This window comes from Protopterus annectens, chromosome 10.part0 (assembly GCF_019279795.1).
Source record: "Protopterus annectens isolate FY-2018-M chromosome 10.part0, PAN1.0, whole genome shotgun sequence".
NCBI lineage: Eukaryota > Metazoa > Chordata > Ceratodontiformes > Protopteridae > Protopterus > Protopterus annectens.
In genome coordinates, this window is record NC_056744.1 from 1229318301 (window position 1) to 1229338138 (window position 19838).

Below are 19838 nucleotides of genomic sequence, written 5' to 3' on the forward strand. Positions count from 1 at the left end.
TCAGGGAGAGCAGGGAAGGCTGTCAGCAGAGAATTATGGCAAGCTGACAAATAACCAGTTGGCCAAGGTGTGTGAGGCCAAAGGACCAGTGTATGCCAACCTGACTAAAGAGGAAATGATTTCAGCCTTAGTCACAGCTTAGACCAGCATCCAGGAGGATAACCAGTCTGTTGATGGGGACTTGCAGCTCTCAGAAAAAGGACAGTTCAACTTTTCCTCAGAGGACTTAAAAATCATTCTGGAGTTAAAGAGACTTGAACTGCAGGTCACACATTTGGAATTAGAATCAGGAGAGAGACTGCAGAGTTTGGAGGCAGAAGTAGAATCAGCAGATGGACTGCGGCATCAACATGAGAAGGACATACTGACTCTTCACCAGGGGCATGGAGGTAATGGGGAAGGGAATAACTGAACACCAGAAGCATCAAAAGTCAGTAAATTTCTTCCACAATTCAAAGAGGGTGATAATTTTGATAGTTTTATTTATATATTTGAAGGGTATTTAAACAGTATAATGTTGACTATGATCCCTGGATACAGTTCCTGATACTCTTACTCCATAGTAAAGCTGTAACTGAGGTTTCTACATTGTCTGATATTGATTGTTTAAACTATGAAAAAGTCAAGAAATGTTTACTTGAATGCTTTAAGTTAACATTCAAAGCTTACAGAAAAAAGTGTTGTGAGCATAAACACAAGGCAGATGAATGTGTGCGTGATTATATTGCTGAGTTAAGCTCTTATTTTCATAGGTGGATGTGTGGGTGTCAGGTCACCACTTCTGAAAGGCTGACAGACCTTTTGGTGAGGGAACAAGCCCTTAGCACTTTGCGTGATGACACGAGAATCTGGTTAGCAGAGAGTACAACTCTGCAGATGAGCTGAGGAAAAAGAGGAATCTCTACTTAGCAAGAAGGGCATCACTGCACAGTAAAGGGATACCCAGTCCTGCACATGGATATAAGGGAACCCATGGTGGGCAGCCTAAACCACTCCAATAGAGTCTGCCAGTAACAGGGGAAGCCATTAGTTCAGGTACACAGCCAGGATCAAGGGTTAAATGTTTTAAATGTAACCAGTGGGGTCACTTAACATATAGATGCCCACAGAGACAAGGTGGGGAACAAAAAGGTGGAGCAGCCAACAAGTGGGAATAAAGATATGCCAGTGGTAAGTTATCTGGATACAGCAGGGGTACCAAAATAGCACCAGAGGCTATAGCCTATCTTAGTGGATGGAGAACAGACCACTGCTAAGAGAGACAAAGACTCTGACATAACCATTGTGAAGCCTGCAGTGGTTAAAGAGGAACAATAGTTGCTTGGGCAGTCCAGTCAGATCTTTAGGAGAGACCCCATTCCAAATGCCTTTGGTCAGGGTTCACCTTGACTGGGAGGGTGGAAAAGGAAACAAGCAAGTAGGTGTGTTTCAGGATATTCCTGCAGATGTCTTGATAGGGAATGATTATGATAATGCAGTATCTTGTGTGCATACAATTACATGCAGTCAGGCTTGGAGACAGGCATGTGAGTCTGGTAGCCTGGGGGAGACCCAGACAGACACCACACTTGAAGCCAGGGCTAGTGGTGTGGCTATTTCAGGAAGGGACCTACCCTGTAGCAGTGAGCCTGAAGGTGAGGCACAGCTGCTGGTAGGTGCTGATGTTCCCTTAAACAGCATGACTGCAAGGGTAGAGGTGAGTGGTAGTTCCTAGGCTGACAGTGAGTCACCATTGTCAAAGGATACCAGACTTCCTGTGGAAGGGGAGCTGGGAAGAGTCACAAAAGTACAGTAGAGATAGACTCAACTCTCAGACCCTACACCAAGAGGCTTGAGGGAGGTAGCTAGGGAGGCACCTGATTCGCAAGGAAAAAGGGAATCTGTATACTAGGACAAAAGGTTACTGTATAGAAAGTGGACTCCTGAGGGTGAGGTAATATAGCAGTTGGTAGTGCCTAGACGCTACCATTTGGCACTTCTAGCCATAGCCCATGACATTTCTTTTGCAGGTCATATGGGCATAAAGTGTACCAAGAGACATATTATGCAGAACCTTTGTTGGCCTGGGATTGGAAGGGATGTAACAAAGTACTGCAGGACCTGCAAGCAGTGCGAAAAAGTAGGCAAGGCAGGAGACAAGGTCAAAGCTCCTTTAATCCCTTTGTCTATTTTTGAGGAGCCATTTCAGAGGGTAGCTATGGATATTGCAGGGCCTCTGAGTATTTCAAGCTCCACAGGGAAGAAGTATATCCTGGTGTTAGTAGATTATGCTACTAGATACCCTGAGGTGGTGGCTGTGTCCTCCATCAAGGCAGAGAAGGTGAAAAATGCTTTGTTAGAGATTTTCAGCAGGGTAGGTTTCCCAAAAGAAATACTGGCTTGTCTGTGGAAGTGCTGTGAGATGAAGCATCTAAAGACTTGGCCATACCATCCCCAGATTAATGGTCTTGTGGAGAGGTTAAACTCTACACTAAAGACCATGCTACAGGCATTTGCAGACCAGTTTAAGAGAGAATGAGATATATATTTGCCCCATCTACTGTTTGCTAACAGAGAGGTACCCCAGAAAGCCACAAGATTTTCACCTTTGAGTTGCTGCATGGGCATAGGGTGAGTGTGAATCCCACAAGGAGTCTGCTGTGGCATATGTCCTAAACCTCAGGACAAGGCTCAGGGAGCTCATGGGCTTCACCCAGGAGAACCTGGCAGGAGCCCAACAGCAGAAAAAGGTCTGGTATGTCCAAGAATGTTCAAGCCAGAGAGTATGCTGTGGTGCAGCAGGTGATGGTTCTCATGCCTGTCAGACACAATAAGCTGCAGGCAGCTTGGGAGAAACCCTTCAAAGTGGTAAGGAAGGTCTGTGATATTAACTACATAGTAGAAATGCTAGGCAGGAGGCAGGGGCACAAATTGTAACATCTTAACATGATGAAACCTTACCATGATAGGGAGGTTCTGGTGTTAAGTATTTGCAATAGGAGGCAGGAGGAGTCTGAGGGGGATCTATGGCTACAGTGAGCCAGCCAGCAAAATCCCAAGTTACTATGGTGGAACCCAGGGTTGCAGGCATATAATATGGCAGTGTAGCACTGTAGTGGAATCAGCAATGCCAAGGCAGGTGGAATCTCAAGACAGGGTATGGGATAATGTATTCCTAGACAGGCTCACTTCTCTCAAGCAGCATTTCTCAAGGGGAACTTGAAAAAAATAGCTCAAGTCTTCAAAGGGGGGAGAAGTGTGACAATAGGAGGTACCGCTGGCCGTGCTAGGAGAAATAGGCAGTGGATTTGTAACATATGCCAGTACAACTAGCTGGAATTTTGTAAATAATTGTATGACATTTGTGTATCAAACTGATTTGTACAGATGCTTGTGCTGAAATTTATTTGTGAGGTTTATTTGTGTTAAAATATATCAACAGTATGCCCTGCTGGAAGGAAAAGAGATGTACATGCATTACTGTAACTGTTTAAATGTATACAGTGTAACAGCAAATACTTGAAATGAAGAGGTTAATCTTAATCCACCTGACTTTGCAAAATATATCTGAAATTAAATTACTTTATGGGTTAAGCCATAAAGAGGTTACCCACAATTTTGAATGGAAAAAGAGATGCAATGTCTGGGCTAGAGAATAGTTGGTAGCTCCTGTAGGAAGAGCAAAATGATTTTATGGTTTTATGACTGCCAGCAGTCTGGTAGCTTCTAGAGATAGGGGATAGTGAGGGAAACAGAGTCAGATGACCAGATGTATGTGTTGTCTTTCTGTACAGAAACAATGTTTTAATATTAGAGGAGACTGAAGTTTCAGTTGCATTCTGTATTTTGTCTTGGATCTGACAACAAGGGCCACTCACCCATCTTGCCTTACACTAGTAAGTAACTTAACTAGGGAACAGTAATCCTTTTAGTCAATCAGGAATAGATAGTGAGACTAGATAAATACTGTTTTTCTATAACTGTGTGGGACTTTCCATCTGTGTTATTTTTTTAATATTCCCTGTGCTTGAAACTCTGGTGTTTACTGTAAATAGATATTTTATATTTTCTTGTTCTTTTATTATTTGTTATTAAATATGTTTAAACTTTTCATTGTGGCTGGTCCTTTTTAGAAAATATTTAACCATTGAGAGTATTTGCATGTATTTATTTGGTGATAACTCTGGCCACTCCTGAAAGCCTTACTATTTGGTCAACATTACCACTTGTATTCATATTAATTTCATTCAGTTTAATTGGATACCCTTTTAAGAACCTTATAGTAACTGGTGGCAGTCAATCTACCTTATGGTCACAGTTTGTAGAGTGGGTAATCCATGCAACCTTTCCCAGGTGTGTGTGTGTTTATATTAAATCTCAGTGAGTGTGTGTGTCAGCTACTTGGACAGGGACATGAAGCACTAGTTTCACTGAGAGGGTGCTAGAGGACTTGGCTTGGACTCTTGGCTGAGGGGCTAACCCTACAGCTGTACCAGTGAAGAGTCTTATTGGGGACCTGGAGGGAGATAGAAAGAGAAATGTAGACCCATGACTGAGTGTGTTTCCTGTGTGCTCTTAAGGGAAATTGTGCTTGATGTAGAGAGGTCCATATCTCGAAATACTGAGTGCATCCATTTGTATTCCAAGTGAACGTCCCTCTCCAGTGTCAGTGGTAGGGATTCAGGGTCCTTGATTATAGGCCCGGCATGGGGATGCCATAGTTAAGCTATGGTAATTTTTTTAGTGCAGCTTACTTTATTTATTTACTTGCTGACTGACATTTAATTACCAGGAAAATCTGACTGGGTAAAGGTCTATTTTCATCAGGGGTCTGGGAAGAAAAGCTCCAAAGTGTTAGTAAAATATTTTAAGAGCTATAATTTTGCAATCTTCAAAAACAATATAAAAACTTCTACTGTTTAAATAATTATACCAAATTAGACAAAACCTAGCAACATTGATTAAAACAGATTCAATTTTTATGACAATGGTTTAACAGTTAGAGAAATTTTAGCCAGTTCAGAGAAATTAAAAGGTAATTTAGTATAACAACAACAGGAATTACAATATGAAGTGAGAGAAAAAAAAGGATTACTGCATATTTAGATAGAGAGTTGATGATAGAGAAACTGTTTGAAGTTTGGAAATCAGTGAAGAAGGGAGATTAAGGAAGTCTAAAGTATGAATAGGCACTTCTTCCTATTTTGGGATGTGGTTTATGCTGGGGTTGAGCAAGAAAAGCACCAGATTTTGGTTAGGAGTTCTTTCGGAATGATTTTAAAGGACTGGGAGGGTATTGACCTAATTAATATATGTAAGGAGCTTCAGACCTTAGCAACATAGTATGAATACAGACCATGCCCAGCACAACTGATAGGTTTGTAGAATGAGAGAAGGTTTTGGTCACTGGATCATAATGACTGAGTTGGAACATAGTAGTGTAGAATGGTATTTAGTGAATGACAAGCAGCTGGATGCTGGATAATTGTGTAGATAGTAAGAAACTGTTTATATGTTAGTTGATGAGGTAGTTCTAATCGATCTGGGCTTTGTTAATGCTATACAGTGGTGAATTCTGAAGTGGGTATTTGCTGCAAATTTATCAGTTTTATTACAGCATTGTTTATGTTTTGCTTTTTGTGATGCCTGGAGATTAGTAAGGATGGGAGAGCCATAAAGTAGTGAGGGGAGGAGGTAAATAGTGGCAGTTGTGGTTTTATTTGTATTGGTGAGAAAGTTTTTGGCTCTATAAAGCAATAACATCCCAAATATGTTGCTATAAGAAGTGACTGCAATGGTTGCATTATTAAAAGAAGATTTTCGTTTTTCTTTTTCTTCTTGAGAGAATAGTTTGGGGGGAAAAGGAAATTTTTTTTGGGGGGGGGGGGGGCTCAGCATGAGTTGTGAGTTTTAAAGCCATGTTTCAGTGGCTATTAAAGCTTCCTAACTACCGTTCTTCAGATTCCAGGAATTCACCTGAAAGCGCTCATTCTTCTTTTATATTCTTCAATAAAATTGTTTTAAGACAACAGCCTTGGTGACTGCACTGGTATATTTTGGGACTTGTATCTATATCTATATATATATATATATATATATATATATATATAAATATATGTATTTATGGGTCCATGTCATATGGTCGACTGTTCATTTGACTGGAAGTTCATTTGGTCGACTGTTCATTTGATCGACAAGAATTATAGGTGGGGGGCTTCGACCCCCACACCCCCCAATGTGGGGGGACCCCCCCCAACTATATATATCAACTTCAGGGTCGCACAACATTGGGGAAGGGGGCAAATTCTTCTCGATCAAATGAACAGTCGACCAAATGAACTTTCAGTTAAATGAACAGTCGACCATATGACATGGACCCGTATTTATATATATATATATATATATATATATATATATATATATATATATATATACACACACACACACACACACATATATATATATATATATATATATATATATATATATGCACACACACATATATATATATATATATATATATATATATATATATATATATATGCGCACGCATGCACACACACACATATATATATATATATATATATATATATATATATATATATATATATATACACACACACATATCATTTTTGCTCTTCCTTTTTGTTCTCAGAACTTTGGGTGATCATTTTACTTCATTTCCTTTGCCATGCAAAAACAGGCATAATTACTTTACATAAGAATGCACTACTTTCCTTCTCTTCACAGAGGTACAGTGTACTAGCTACCAGTACAGAATATATCTACTAACTATTTACACATAAATGACTGCGCCCTTTTCACAATTATGGAGAGCTGATTCTTTGAAGTGTACTTTTATTTCATCTTATGACCCTTGGATTTCCTGCCTCCCACTCCTTGTGTGACTTAAAAATGTGCAAGCAATTAATTCCTTCCTGTCTTCTTGAGAATGTAAATAAAGTTAAATTTACATTTCTTGTCATTTCATGCCCTTTTATTTTTAAAGAGAAAATGTTACATATTCACAGTTCACATGAAATCTATATATAGGAGACTAAAACAAAGTTGAAATACAGTTTACAAAAGTGATAATGATATACATTAAAAAAGAAAATATTTAAAATCAGTTTGATATAACATAGCACCGCTTTGACACCATAGTCCATATGAAGTATTGGGGTGCTTAATGCTGCCACTGCCTTATACACTTGGTTCTCAGGTTTGATTCCTAGCTGGGTGCTTTCTGTGTAGAATCTGAATATGCTTCCACTGTCAACTGTCCTTTGCTGAGGACTCTAGCTACATCCACATTCTAAACAACATGATGACAGGTAATTATGTAATAATCTAAATACTGTGTGTGTGTGTGTGTGTGTGTGTGTGTGTGTGTGTGTGTGTGTGCGTGTGCCCTGTGATGGACTGGGGCGGGGGTTGTATCCAGGAATGCTCCTCTGCCTTATGCTGACTACTCAGCTCTGGCATTCCTTATGCTAACTAGATCACTACTTGGGTCTAATTCCTTTGGGACCAGGATTAAGAGAAAGTAGATACTGGAGACTCTTTAGAGGAAACTTAGATGAATTGACTGTCTGGTTAAATGAATTGCTTAAAATAACCCCATATATAAGTAGAGAGTTGAGGAATTAAGCCCTGGACTACAGGCTGAGTCTTTCAGCTGCTTATGGCCACTTCTGTAGGAAAGAATGTAAGTGTGAGTCTTTACAAATGGCAAAGATGAAGGAAATGCACCCCAGAAGTATACCTTTATTAAATATTCAGATTTTAAACAATGACATAGGTACATATACATTAACAGAAAACAAACCATAGTAAAATGTTTTCATTATTTTCATGCATTATACATGTATGTTTTCTTTTTAATAATTATGACACACTCCAACATTGCATGAATTGCTAAGTTCCTGCCATCCCATAAACCTAACTCTTTTCCTCTTGAAAATTATTCTGAATGTATTTTTCTCACAAATTCCATTTACTTCTCTGAAATATGCCTTTTTTGATGTCTGACATTTTTACAGCCTATTGGTTGTATGTTAACTAATAAAGTTTAGAAAGGAATGTTACGGCACCATCCAGTGCATCCATTATGGTCAAATGGGGCCCTAGGCAGGGTAATGGATTGGGGGCTCCACACACACACACACACACATATACACACACACACACACACACAGACACACACAGCAGCCCAAACAACCCCAACCCCACACCACAGCCATTCCCTGTCCCATTACTTGGATAAAGACATGGCTGTATATAATATATATGAACCCCCTAGTGAGAATGTTTATAGAGAGAGAAATTCATGTGGCACTATTCCATGTAGTAAGTGCTCTATATGTAGGTATGTATTATGGTCTTTTAAGAAAATAAATGGAGCAATTGTTTTCCCTTCTGGTCTTTTTACTTGTACTACAAAGGGGGTAGTGTATGTGATTTCTTGTTCCTGCAGCCTTTTCTATATAGATGAAACTAAATTAAATGTTAAGTTAAGGCTGCAGGAGCATATTAGAGATATTAAAAATAAGAATTTGGATAATCCTGTAGCTTTTCATTTTAACCCAGTTCATGGGGGAGAGGGGAATTGTCTGAGTTAAAAGCATGTATTTTGGAACAAATTTTTGAAAATGAAACTATTTTAAAAGATAAACTGCATTTTAAAGAAACATTTTTTATTCTGAAGTTTGACACTAAGCCCTAGGAACATGAACAGAGTATTTAATTGGAAACCACTTTTGTAACTTAACTAGTTTCTAGTTAATTAGTTAATTGATTTAATTAAGCTACATATTTAGGAAATGTGTTTTTCATTGTGTGTATGCACTCCAAGAAGGCTGTAGGCGAGGCGCTTGAGTATTTTAGTAAACTTTATTTTGGTCATTTTGTCTGCTGCTTTATTCACTGGCCAAGTGTTTTTTTTGTGGGGGTTTTTTGGTGCTTGTTTTGATGGGTTTTGTGGATTATATACATGGCCAGTGATTCTTTGCAGTGGTTGCCATGTATATTTCATGAGGATTTTGCTGGTACTTCACAACTGAATAGCCAACAGTCTAGTTTGCCCATGAGGGATCACTCCATGGAAGATGGTTTTGTGTCCTCAAGCATGGAGTCTTTCAGATCCTGGGAATGACTATTGGAGGAGGGCAGAAACCGTAGTTCCACTAACCCATTTCAGAGAGTAGGTACCGTTGAAACTGCTAACCTTTCATCAGCTGTCCATGAAAGGGTCGACTCCTTGGAGAGAATGCTTATGAAGGAAAATGTATTGCATTATAACATCTTGGGTAAGGAAAATGTATTGCATCATAACATCTTGGGTCTAAAATGTTATTTAGACCATGACATAACACCAAGGGGCTTGAGATTTGTGAAAAGCCCTACTACACCCTTTGACAGCCAGGACAGCATTGATGTGCAGTTTGAAACTCACTGGGTTGCTGCTGTATACAGGTGTGTAAAAGAGTAGCTCCAAATCCTGATAGAAAGAAATGCAGTTAGGCAGCAGAAACTTAAGGAGGAAATTACTGCATCTTGTTCAACACTATCAGGTGAACTTGGGGTCTCACAATTTGAATATTTACTTTTCTCATTAAATAATAAATTGCAAGAGGCTTCAGAAAATGTTATTAAAAGAAAAATTAATAAATCAGAAAGATAGCAAAAGATTGCAGCCCCTCAAACATCTCCAGCGCCCAAGTGAGAACTGCTCTCTCCAAAGCAAAAAACACAGCATCCATGGGACCTGATGGTGTCCCCGGCTGTGTGCTCCATGAACTCAATGAGGAATTAAACCCACAGCTAGGACAGCTGTTTAATCAAAGTCTTACCTCTGGATACGTACCCAGGGAGTGGCGCACTGCAACTGTGGTACCACTTCACAAAGGCGGTGCCTCCACCGACCCTGGAAATTACCGGCCCATTAGCTTGACAAGCCTTATCTGCAAAGCCATGGAGAGGATCATAATGGACCTCATAAATAAAGACATAGGGAATTTGCAGACTTTGGATCCAACCCAGTTTGGCTTTGTCAAAGGCAGATCATGCCTTTTAAACTTGGTTGACCTTTTTGAAACAGTCACCAAAGCCATTGATGAGGGAAAGGCAGTCCATACAGCCTACCTCGATCTGGCTAAGGCCTTCGATACAATACCCCACTCGGGTATCATTGAAAAACTCATCAGCTTAAATGTCAACCCATACATCACAAGATGGGTTGCAAACTGGCTGAGTGACAGAACCCACAGGGTCAGAGTTGCTGGCGCCATGTCTGACTCAAAGCCTGTCACAAGTGGTGTCCCACAGGGCTCAGTCCTGGGCCCACTCTTGTTTGGCATCTACTTTTCCAAGTACAAGCAAACACAGGAGGGTTATGGCTGACAAAGTTTGCAGATGACTGCAAACTGGGCCATAGTAGAAAACACATCTGATACAGATATCCTTCAGAAGGGTCTCACAGAAACGGATAACTGGTGCCAGAGCCAAGGCCTAAAGTTAAATGCCAAAAAATGCATAGTCATACCCTTCGGGAAAAACAAGGTTACCCCTAGCTACCAAATAGGTGGCAATCCACTGAGCACAGAAGAAGTTATCAGGGACCTGGGGACCCAGGTTGATAGTAGTCTGTCATTCGACACCCATGTAGCTAAAGTAGTTAGGAAGACCTTCTACATTGCCCACCTTATCATGAAGGGATTCTCATCTAGATCAAGGGAGGTCATAGTATCCCTTTACTCATCACTCATCAGACCAATGATTGAGTACAACGCCCCATTCAGAATGTATCTGACCCGACACTTGCAGCAGCTGGAGAGGCCACAAAAGTTCCTCACCAAAAGGATAAAGGGTCTCAAAAATCTGTCCTATGCTGCCCGACTGAAAGAACTCCAGCTCTATTCAGTCGCCACCGCTTGCTCAGAGGTGACCTTTGCCTAACATACAAGGCCATGTCAAACCCAGATTTGATGAATATGCTTCACCTCAAAAAATCTAGATCCATCAGAGCCACAAGGGCGGGAGACTTAAACCTTGACACGGCTATTAATAGGACGTGCTGGAGGGATAGATTCATCACCCAAAGACTCCCTATGCTGTGGAACAAAATCCCGGTACATGTGAGGCAGAGCACCTCGCTGGCCTTGTTCAAGAGAAATCTTGACCAATGGATGGGAGATCACAGATATACCCCAGGGATTACCTCAGTGTCACTGCTCGACAGAGGCACAGCAAAATAATGGGTATAGTTCCCCATACTAAAGGGGTGGCGTAAGCCACAAAACGATGGGCTAGGCTTGTAAATGCCCTCGGGCAGATAGCCTAGTATGAACCTATGAACCTATGAACCTATATCTTCATGACTATGGCTCAGGTAGAGCCTTTAAGAAAATTAAGAAACTTGGTAACTGAGGCAACCATACTATCACTTCCGGTAAGCAAAAACAGCAGATGAGTATCTCTTTTGCATCTTTGGAAGCAACTCACAGTAAAGGTGAATCGGAAAGTGAAGAGGCCAGCTATCCTCCTTTGCCTCAGTCAAAACAACCCAACTACTGGAGAAAAAACAATTTTTGTGGCTCCACCAAACAGGGGGAATTTCCCAATGGTGATAACAGATATGGGAAGAGAAGACACCATGATGGCAACAGAGATGGACACTTTCATAGGTACAACAACAAAAAAACTAAATATTGGCATTCATAATGTTAGTTGTTTGCTTAAACAGATTGTTATTAGGAATTTTAGTAATATAGTTGTTAATTTATCTAATGTGCACTTTTCTGAGGCTGACCTTTTAGTACTGCAAATGGGACTGAAATGTATTCCTATGGCTTTACCGAGGTGGCATATATTGCAAATGAAGATGTTTTTTCTTTCTAGAAAGTTACATTTACTGGATTTTTTTGATACTAGTAAAGAAGTGCATGAAGAAATTATATCTGCTTTATTGGATGGTGAAGATGATGAATGTAAAATGTTTTTTTCTTGTAATTCTTCTCTTGACTCTATGGATACTTCATATGCTTATTGTTTGTTAGATACATCACATGTACCTTACAAAAGTAAATTTATTCCTGCCTTTAAGAACAAAAATATACAGCAATTTTCTATAATGATAAAATATGCTATAGAAAAGAAATTGCATGCATTTTTTTGCTGATAGGGATAAAATTCAGTATAACCTTAGTAGAAATGAATGCAAATCATTACTGAATTTGATTGAGACGTGATATTATCATAAAACCTGCTGACAAGGATCAAAAATTAGTTATACTTCATCATACAGAATACTTTAGGATGTGTATGGACCACTTATCAGGTAAGAATGTTTATAAGGTTGTAAATGAGACTAAAATTATAGAGCAATGGAAAATTTTAAAGAGTTATTACATAAGGGCTACAGACTGGGTTACCTTACAAAACATGATGTAGAAGTTAAGTTTCAAACGGATGGCAGTTCTTTAGCTAACTTTTACTGTTTGCCCAAGATTCATAAGAGTACGGAGCTGCCTCCCGGTCACCCAATAGTAGCAGCAGACAAGTACTTTCTACATGGTATAGGAAAATTGTTGCATTTTCATCTTGTGAATTATGTAATGAAATTAAATTTATTTATTCAAGATTCATTTGATTTTATAAACAAAGTTGAGTCTGCAAAATGTGAAAGAGGCTATTTTTGTGTTGTTATTGATGTAAAAAGTTTCTATACCAGTATTTCACATAATGTGGGTTTAGAAGCTGTGCAATCTTTCTTAGGCACTATCCCTATGAGCCATTATGTTATTAAATTACTATAGTTCTGTTTGAACAATATATTTTTTTTAATTTAACCATTGTATTTACCATCAGTTACAAGGTACAGCCATGGGTGCATCATTTGCACCCATGTATGCTAACCTTGTTATGGGTTTGTTTGAAACTGAATTTTTATATCATATAGATTTTTTTGTTAATAATGTATTTTTTTTTATGCTAGATTTATTGATGATTTGATTTTCCTGTGTAAAACAGGGGAAACTATGGTAGATTCTTTTGTTAGAGAATTTGATAACAATTGGTTTGGCCTGCATTTTGATGGGCTACAAGTAGGAAACAGTGTTACCTTTTTGGATCTAATATTAGATATTTGTGATGGGAAGGTGAATACTAAAAGCCATAGAAAATTTAATGATGCTGCCTATTTTCTTGATAGTAACAGCTGCCACTCCTCACATACACTTTATGCTTTACCATTTAATGAACTATTAAGAGTTAGTACGGTATGTAGTGACCCAGACGTTTTACAACATGAATTAGTACAGATATAGAAGGAAAAGCAACAGTGTGGTGTAGGCAAACTGGTCCTCCAAAAAGACTAGCAAGATTAGGATGCGGGCTAATATAGGCAGGGGCCTAAATGACAAAGTTTCTATTAAACCTGTACTTACTCATAAACCATTGCGCAGATAAAACATTTTAAATGTAATTTTAAATATATTTTAAATATATTTTATAGATTTATTCTAGGACTACAGACTACACTTGGCACTTTAAGTATGTCTATTATATTGTTGTTAATTTACAGCTTAATAGTATTGTCTTAATTAAACTTTGATTCTGATTGGCTGTTTGTAACTTTTAAATATGAGTGAGTAATGATTTTAACTGTCTGATGAAGTAGCTCTTGCTGCGAAAGCTCTCACCATTGTTTGTTCTTTGTCTGTGGATTAAAATTGAACTTTATCTTCACCTGCCTTGGTCTGGTGCCTCCTATATTTTTTACAATTAATTAGTACAGACTTGTATAGTTTTCAAACAAAGAGGCTATAGTGAAGACTTGATAATCCAGTCATTAAAGAAATTATTATTCCCACAGGATCAAGAATATAGACAAATAAATAGGAATAGCTACCCTAAGGGGGATGAGATAGTAAATAGTGGGGATAAGAAAGTCTATTTTTTTACAAGTTGTAATAGTTTTAGTCAAGAAGTGGTCAATATAATTAAACATCATTGGGCTTTTCTTTTTAAAGGCAAAAATAGTGTTAGAAATGTGTATAGATATCATTTGATATCATATAAAAGGGGAAGAAACATCAAATATATGGTTGTACATAATATATTTGAACCCCCTAATGAGAATATTTATATAGAGAGAAATTCGTGTGGCACTATTCAGTGTGGTAAGTGCTCTATATGTAGGTATGTGTTACGGTCTTTTAAGAAAATCAGTGGAGTAAATTTTTTCCCTTCTGGTCTTTTTACTTTACATTACAAAGGGGGTAGTGTATGTAATTTCTTGCTCCTGCAGCCTTTTCTACATAGGTGAAACTAAAATACATTTTAAGTTAAGGCTGCAGGAGCATATTAGAGACATTAAAAGTAAGAATTTGGATAATCCTGTCGCTTTTCATTTTAACTGAGTTAATGGGGGGGGGCGGTGTTTGAGTTATAAGCATGTATTTTGGAACAAATTGTTGAAAATTATGGAACTGTTTTAAAAGATAAATTACATTTCAAAGAAACTATTTTTATTCTGAAGTTTGACACTTTAAGCCCCAGGGGCATGAACAGAGAATGTAATTGGAAAGCACTTTTGTAACTTAACTAGTTTGTAGTTAATTGGTTAATTAAACTATGTATTTAGGAAGTGTGTTTTTTATTGTGTGTATGTACTCCAAGAAGCCTGTAGCCGAGGCGCTAGACTATTTTGTTAAACTTTATTTTGGTTATTTTTGTCTGCTGCTTTATTCACTGGCCAAGTGTTTTTTTGGTGCTTGCTTTGGTGGTTTTTGTGTAACATTTCTTTTATTATTTTCATGCATTATACATGTATGTTTTCTTTTTAACAATTATGATGCACTCCAACTTTACATGATGTGTTAAGTTCCTAGCATCCCTTAAACCTAACTCCTTTTCCTCTTGAAAATTATTCTGAATGTATTCCTCACACAAATTCCATTTACTTCTCTGAAATATGCCTTTTTTGATGTCTGGCATTTTTACAGCCTAGTTAATTAATCTTGTTGGGTGTATGTTAACTAATAAAGTACAGAAAGGCATGTTACAGCACCATCCAATGCCGGATTATGGTCAAATGGGGCCCTAGGCAGGGTAATGGATTGGGGGCTACACACACACACACACACACACACACACAGACAGCAGCCCATCCAAACCAACCCCACCCCACAGCCATTCCCTGTCACATTACTTGGCTATTTCTCCCAATTACCATAAACATTGCTCAGACCTTTCATTTTGCATACTATTTTTCTTCTTTACTTCTACAATGATTACAGATATTTCGATTTAATTTAAAACTTTAATTTCAAATTTTATAGCAAAAACACTGATAGACATTTCCTAAACAAAGCAGTACAATCTCACAATGAAAACAAACTTAGCATTAACAATAAACTTCTGTGCTCATGAAACTCACACTCATTGAAATGACATTGAAACTCACATTCAAAGAAAATGCATCTGGACAGTGACAGATTAAGTTTACCTATGGGTTGTTTTAAAACCACAGTTCCCTTGCACACATTTTAGGACCATGCATACATGCATGCGTTTCTTGATCCACCTTCCTAATTGTATTCAATTAAATTCCTTGTATAATGCAGCAGCACTTGTTAGAGTGTTTTAAATTTGTAGCTTTGAGCATTTTTTCCAGTAAGCAATGAGACAAAACATATGAACCAATAATGACAAAACTGCCATTTCAGAACATTTCAACCATAACAGGCCACTCAAATTTCTGTCATTACAATCCACCAATATCAGTCAATATGCGTAATCTCTGCAGAAGTAAACATCACCCGCATATTTATACATTAAAGAGATTTGTAACCAATGAAGAGGTTGTTGCTAGCAAGCAACTTTATATTTTAGTGTTTCATCTACAAATTCAGTACCTCTGCTCTTGAAGAATAAATTGCCTATGTTACACTAAAAAATGGTAAACTGGTATATTGTAATATGGAATGAACAGCTAACCAAAAACAGGTTTATAGTTACTAGGCATCTCATACAAAGGAGGACACACTCAGGATTGCTGTACCTCACCCCACCCTTTAAAGTACAACAGAGTATCAGCAATCTATCTACATCCTGTGGGAGTAGAGCTGACAGCCTTCTGTATCAAAAGCAAGTATGCTACCTGTTGTGCTACTAACACTTGCTTTCAAATTGTATAGCACAATAGTGATGACCATTTGCTAAACAAAAAACAGTTGCACGTTTAAAACAGACTGAAGGAACAGCAGTAAATTTATCTTCCCTTGAAACTTAGAATGTTTTTAAAATGCACTGAAGCTCACAATTCCTTGAAAATGTGGAGACATTCAATTTCTTGAAAATACACTAAAACGCATATTTTTGATTAGTTTTGTAGTCAGTGTAGAGGATTCAGGCTCTTGCTTCCTGTAACCAAGGTTCACTCTGTGAGCCTGAGCAAATTAAATAATCTGTCATCCCTAACTAGGGTATTTCAAACACACACACACACACACACACACACACACACACACACACACACACACACACCTTACAATGTTATGAATATTTTTCATCTGTGTTTGGCAGTAACTGTGTTTCAATGTCCAGGCAGCACACACCAATGGATGGAAAATCGATCTTCCATGCTTAAGGTCCAAGCAGATGGAATGTCGATCCTCCATGCTTAAGGTTCGTGAATCATATTTTATTTTCATTCATTCTGGAAATGCATTTTACTTTATCCAGGATCACTGTAGAGCCCCAGCCATTCCCAGCAAAACTGAGTACAGGACAGAGAGGCAGTTCTGGATGGGAAGTTAGTTCATCATGGGATGCATGCACATAGCTGCACAACACGTTTGTATATATGGGTAATTTATAGGATCACCAGTTCATCTAGAGCATGCCTTTGAGAAGTGTGGGGGGGGACTAGAATACTGAGCAAAAGCTCAGATGAACAAAGGAAGGAAAGACATAAAGACTGCAGTGTACGTATGGTAATCCTGAAGAGAACCAAACTAGAGGGTGCAAACAGCTGTGAGGCAGAAGTGGTACACCTGCACTAGCATGCCACTTCATGGATTAAATCCTATGAATTAAAAAATAACATCATCCAATTATTTAAAGGATGACTACCACATGCAGCACAGATATATGATAAACTAAAAGAGATCTGTTTAATCAATGATGTTGTCTCATCCCATTCACTGCTTTTCATATCTACAATCATTATTCAAATATCTGAGTATTGTCTGTGTCCTTTATGAGTATGCTGCATTTAGAAATTTTATTTACACATCCTCTGCATCTGAATACTTCATGTGCAGTGGTCCTTGATGTCTCCCTGGTAAGTATGACATGCAGTTTGTGATGCAAATTCAAACAAAGGTATTCTTCTCTTGACTGGCAGTCAGGATTTCCTGCTAATAGAAATGCATAAACCATTGTTTGTAAATTTTTTCTTAATATCTTGAAAACCCCTGGGGATTTAATAAAATCCATGCAGGAATAGTGGAAGTCCTACAAGGAAGGTCGCATGGCCATGTCTGTTGCTCCCCCTTGGCAGCACACCTTGCATATTAATGAAGGAATGTTACTGAGGGAGAGTCGTGTAACATGATTATAGAATCAGTGTAGGAGGTGTGTTACAGTGTCCAGAGATGAGTAACACACTCCCTGCACTGTGAGCTTGCTGGATATTCAGTGTATGGCAATGTAATAAAAAATTTTTTTTTTTTTGTGTTTGCTCAGTGCGGCACTTAGTTTAGATACATTATGAAAGCAAAGGTCAAGTTTAAGCATAGCTCAGCAGTGCTTAAATGTAGTGGAGAGATATATGGAAAAGTATAACAGTATTTCACATGGCTATGTAGCTGAATGGTTAGAGTGACCACCTCATGTGCAGTAGGTGCAGGGTTTGAATACACAGACAGGATCTTTTGTAAATACATATTCTGAGAATTATTTTAAGTCCCGATGAAATATTGTGTGACTACACAGACAGGTTAGTAATATTATTTTGCAAATATACATTTATGAGATATACACAAACATTTTTATTAAACATTCATTTTGCAAGTACACAATTATAAAATATCTTATTAAATCATCCTGCAGTTCTGCACTCAGCTAAGCTCTGCTAAGCACAGACAAGCATAGCCAAGCAATGCTTAAACTGGAAATGTTTTAGCAGTGCTTAGCTGGTTTGCACATTCTTAAGCGGTTCAAAGCCCTGCTAAGCAGTGCTCACTTAAGCATTACTCAGTCCAGCTAAGCTGGTTTGTGCACCGCTAAGCATTGCTAAGTATTGCCAGTTTAAACCCCGGTCATCTGAGCTCAGTGGATTTGCGTGTTGCAAAGCTAAACGTCACATTTTTAAAAATGCCCCAATGTCTGCAGAGGATGGGAAAACACTCTTATTTAAGTGCAACAGGTGAGAATACAGCCAGAACATGTTGGAGTTTGACACGTGCAGGAACTATGACAGGAGTTGAAGAGGGTGCACCCTTCCAGGAGTAGTGGTAGGGCATTCTGGAGTCCAGGGTCATGGTTGGACTCCTTGTAAAAGACCATAACATCCAGCTGCTGCAGGGCCAGTACCAGAGGTTGTAATACAAATCAGAGGCCTAGGACTGGCTGGCATGCAACCTCACCAATACAACTGGTATCCTTCACACAGGTTAGTAAGTGTGACACCATTTTGATGATCTGGAGCAAAGGAATGGGGATCTCTTGGCCACTTGGATCCAAGATGTCTGAGATGACAATGCCCCACAAGTTATTGTTAGCATTGTTTACCAATAACTAATCTGCATGTGTGATAGACAGGTATGCATAATGGTGTTTTTCTCTCCCCACAGCTGCAGAGGAGACAGCTCGCAACCTGGAGGCCCATGCAGGGCATCTGGCCAGGTTGCACCATGAGTGTGGTGAATGCAGATGTATCTTACAATCTATAGTCATATAAACAAGAAAGAGTACAGTAGTAAAGTACAGTTGTGTACCTACCATAAATGTAGATGTTCGAGTGTATTCACTGTTGCAGTCATTACTCTAGGGTTATCCTGCTGGCAGGCTACCCGCAGTCAGCCAGAATAACAAAGTCTACGTCCGGCATCAGTTGCTGTCACCTCCTCCCTGACGTCAGTGCGCCAGGGGTATAAAAGATGCAGCCGACGCCATTTTCTTCAGTTTTTCTTGCCCTAGATGTCAGGTGCCCCCAAAAAGGTAGGCTAAAACATTATGCCAATAATTATGCATGCAGTAAAATAAACATTTCCTTCATCTATAAGCAAATACACCACATAGGTTGTATAAAATAGAGAAGTATAGGTAAGTCCCAGCAAAGAAAAGGGGGATGGTGGGTGGGTAACCTGGACTGCAACAGTGAATACACTCGAACATCTACATTTATGGTAGGTACACAACTGTACTATGTTCATCATGTTTCACTGTTGCAGTCATTACTCTTGGGTCGAATCCCAAAGCTGAAGTTGGGTGGCTGGGCCTAAATAGGATTAGAAGAGGCTATAAGGCCTTGCAGAACTGCAGTGGTGAAGCCTGCTCTGGATTTAGAGTAAAGAGATAAATGGTAGTGCTTAGTAAAAGTGTGCACTGAAGTCCAAGTTGCAGCCTCTAAAATGTCTTTGGTTGGTACTCCTCTGAGAAAGGCTGCTGAAGTGGCTGCTGCCCTTGTAGAATGAGGCCTAATGCCCTTGGGCACTGATTTGCCATGTTGTGAGTAGCAGAAACGAATGCAGTGGCCTATCCATTTTGAAATAGTCTGTTTTGAAATAGGCTTTCCTTGAGATCCTGCAGCATATGCCACTAAAAGTTGCTCAGTTTTTCTGAAAGCTTTA